This window comes from Ornithorhynchus anatinus, unplaced genomic scaffold, assembly GCF_004115215.2.
Source record: "Ornithorhynchus anatinus isolate Pmale09 unplaced genomic scaffold, mOrnAna1.pri.v4 scaffold_198_arrow_ctg1, whole genome shotgun sequence".
Taxonomy (NCBI): Eukaryota; Metazoa; Chordata; class Mammalia; order Monotremata; family Ornithorhynchidae; genus Ornithorhynchus; species Ornithorhynchus anatinus.
This window is the reverse complement of record NW_024396709.1, coordinates 18,830-23,087: the sequence shown is the minus strand read 5'-3', so window position 1 is coordinate 23,087 and position 4,258 is coordinate 18,830.

Sequence of the window (4,258 nt, the reverse complement as noted above, 5' to 3'; positions counted from 1 at the left end):
TGCCTGTTAGGGAACGGGAGAATCCAGGGATCTGGGGAACAGGATAGTAATGGAACTGGGATGGAGGGGCTAGAGACAACTTTTCCTGCAAGTCTCATTCTCCTGTATACTCGGAGGCCTGATACCTCCATCTCCACTGAGCTGGCTTCCATGTCTGTATGTGTTTGTGATGTGGAAGCAGAACTGTTTGGTGTCCTCGTTCCCTGTTCCAAGTTTCCCCCTGGCCAGTGACACCTAACAATGCTTGATAATTCTGAGAGTCACTGGTTTGGGGAATGGGGCTAACCCAGAAAATGGGAGCAGTCAGTAACACTGGGGGTAAACTCAGGTCTGTCAGGGTCTGCCGGCATTCCCACTCTGCATGGCTTTTCATACAAGGACCAGGCCAGGGAGTGTGAAAACCTCAGTGCAAAACATCCCTCTAGTGCAAATAAAAATTCATGTACGTGACTTGCTGGTGGCATGACTGGTGCCTGACCAATGCTCATCAAAATGGCAAAGAGCCAGAAAATGTGCATGACTGAGTTTTGAAGGGAAGTAGGCAAGTATGGAAGAAATTCACTTTTCACAACACAATCTTAGATACATTTTCACCACCAGAAGTGTAAGTGAGTAGGAGCATGGCCTAGTAGACAGAACACAGGCCTTGGAGTCAGAAGGACCTGTGTTCTAATCCTGGTTCTGCCACTTTTATTCACTCCATAAATTGAATTGTATTTATTTTGTACTTACTGCATACAGATCACAGTACTAAGCACCTGGGACAGAACAGTGTAACATTCATCCATTCAATAGTATTTATTGAACGCTTACTATGTGCAGAGCACTGTACTAAGCCCTTGAAATGTACAAGTCAGCAACAGATAGAGACAGTCCCTGCCCACTGATGGGCTTACAGTCTTATCAGCTGTAACACGGAAAAGACACAGGCTGGGAGACCTTGGGGAAGTCACTTCACTTCTCTGAGCCTCAGTTACCTCAGCTACACAATGGGATTTAAGACTACAAGCTCCATGTAGGGCAGAGACTGTGTCCAACCTGATTAACCTGTGTGAACCCCAGTGCTTAGTACAGTGCCTGGCCCATAGTAAGCTCTTAACAAATACTATAAAAAAGTCTTACAACCAAGGGACAAGTCTTGGAACCAAAGGAGAACTCTCCTACTTTTCACTTATTCTTCTTATCTTATCATCTCGTCTTGATTATTTACTATTTTAGCCATAGTTGTTTTAGACTTAGTACTCCTAGTAGGATAGTAGTAATAGAAATGATTGTAGCATTTATGGAGCACTTTCTTGCTGCACTGTACTGTACTAGAAATTTGGAACGTAAGAAAATAAAATGGATACATATCACCCCAGCGATCTAACCAGAGAGACCAGCATAAAAATAAAAAGAGCAGATAATAAGCACCATGAGATCTGGGATCTCCCATTATAGCTCTAGTTTGTCTTAGAGTCTGGGTACGTTAGAGTTGGTAGACACGATCCCTAACGAACAAGAACTACAGTCTACAGAGGGGAGGCAGACATTATAAAAATTGCCTAACTGGGGAAATGACAAAGTTTAAGACATGTGCCTACCACTGTGGGTCTAGGCAAGTGGCATCAAAGTTGCTTAAAGGCTGTAGAACCTGAAGAGGCTAGGTGATGGAAAATGGGAGGGAGAATAGGGTTGGAAGGACCTCTTGGAGCTGGGGGGATAATTATGTAACTAGTGATGTTTGACATGATGATGAGGATGGTGATGAAGACAAAGATTGATGATTAAAAAGGATTCAAATCAGAGATCTTATATTTGTGTCCTACTAAAACATGACCAAAGTTTCTCTGTAATAGTAATAGTGAACAAATTTATGAATCACCTTCTGAGTTCAAAGTCCTGTACTGTGAGCTTGGAAGACCTCATTTATGATGTTCACTGGTTGGTTTTCATGTTCATTAAGGAGCTATTGCACTAAGTGCTGGGATAAATACAAATAATTAGATCAGCCATAGTCCCTGTCGCAGTCGTGGACATACAATTTAACAATCAAGGGCATTTTTTGAACACTTATTTTATGCAGGCCACTGTACTAAGCACTTGTTAGAGTTCAAAAGAATGATCCATACCCTCAAGGAATTTAAAGCCTAGTGGGCTGGGGGGAAGAGTGAGGGAGCAGCGAATGAATTACATTACAGTTTGAAATGAGAAGGAATGTTTGTTAAGCACATGGGTTAATGCCTGAGAAATAGATATAGAAGATAAAGTACACATATGCACGTTAACAGGGAGGTATAGCAGCGTATCACGTCTCCATTTTAACTGGTTAGGAAACTGAAGTCCAGAGAAGCAAAGTGACCTGCTCAAGGTCACACAATAGGCCAGAGGCAGAGCTGGGACTACATCCTGGTTCTCCATATTTACAATTCCAAGCTCATTCCTCTGGGCTTCAGAGACAAGGACCGAGGATAGAGAACAGAGACAAAGCAGAAATAACGGTGGTTTAAGAATAACTAGAAGTTACAGTGCTAACAAATCAGCATAACAAGGGAAAGATTGGAAAGTCAGTAAGAAGGGATGACAGCCCTGTATCTGGAATTCTAGGGGACTCAAGCTTTCTCAATATTTTATAGGTTCCTGCACTCGGGAAGCTGGTCTGGGCAGTGGCAGCTACAGAGAGCCAGGCTTCAGGTGGCTCACTGCTCCAGGGAACAAGGACGTTTGGGGTGGTGTCCAGTTTACCAGGACTCACTCTTAAATTCTGATGAGGTCTCTCTATATTGAGAAAACAAAAACTCCTAATGCTTGCTCATTCTTCTCTACAGCAAACGGAGCTTCATCACTGCCTTTCAGACAATCCACCAGTTTTTTTTTCCCTTTTACCTGTTATAATAATATTAGCATTTGTTCAGGACTATGTTCCAAACATTTCTCCAAGAACTGAGGTAGATATAAGATAATCAGGTCAGACACAGGCTCTGTCCCACATGGGGTTCACAGACTTAATCCCCATTTCCTCAATGAGATAACTGAAGTGCAGATAAAGTGAAATGGTTTGCCTAAGGTCACACAGCAGACAAGTGCCAGAGTGGGGGTACGAACCCGGGTCCTTCTGACTCCTAGACTCATGCTCTGTCCACTAGAGCATACTGCTTTTCTATCTACACTCTTCTCCCACTCCACACGCAGCTTGCACTTTTCATTCCTCTCAAGCCAACCTACTCCACTGTGCTTCCTTCTCATGTTCTCCCACCACTGACCTCTTGCTCATGCCCTCTCTCCCCCTTAGAAACATCTTCCCTTCATTCTTTCATTCAATCATATTTATTGAGCGCTGACATGTGTACAGAGCACTGTACTAAGCATTTGGAAAGTTACAATTCAGCAAGATAGAGACAATCCCTACCCATCAATGGAATCACAGTTTGAGAAGGGGGGTGACAGACAACAGCACACTGGCACACCACAGATCTCCCCTTCCTTAAAGCCTTACTGAAATGCTGGATGAAGTACCAAAATGCTCTGGATAGAACACTCTGCTGTAGTATACTTACGATGGCAGACTCAAAAAAAAAAATAGGAAACTCCTCACAAGACTATCATGGAGCTTAAAATACTTTGTGTCTGGTCAAAAGGAAAATTGCCAAATCCTGGAGCCAAACTGCAGTCTGTTCTTATTTACCCTAGTTCCTTAATCTCAACTGGGATCTGGTTCCTCTTTAGATCTTCCAAAAATCTCTTGGCGGTTACCCATGTTCTTCAGTTCACACGATCTCTTTGTATTCAGTTCTAAGAGCTGAGGGCCAAAGTTAATTCAGGGTGGTGGGTTGGAGGGGCAGAGAAGAAAGGGGAAGAGAGGAAGGGGTAGAAGAGGAGAGGAGTAGAGAAGGGAGAGGCACAGGAAGTGGAGGAAGAAAAAGGGGTGCAGGAATGGCAATGATAATGCTACTTATCTCTGTGGTAACCTCTGATGTGTCAGTTAGCAACTGGTAATAGCAAGGAGACAACTGGTCTCATGTTGTGCCAGACTAGTGGGCTTCAGGAAGGGGAATCTGAAAATAACCTGAGATTTCTCCTTCTGAGTGTCAGAATGGATTAGTGCTCAGTGATTCCCTAACTGACACTTTCCCTATCCATCTCCACCCCCTCCACCCACCGACATACACACACACACACACACACACACACACACACACACACACACACCATACCCTGAGGGAGTGGAGAGAGGAAGAAACCTGTTAATAAATACTGCCTAAACCTTGTCCAGACAGAC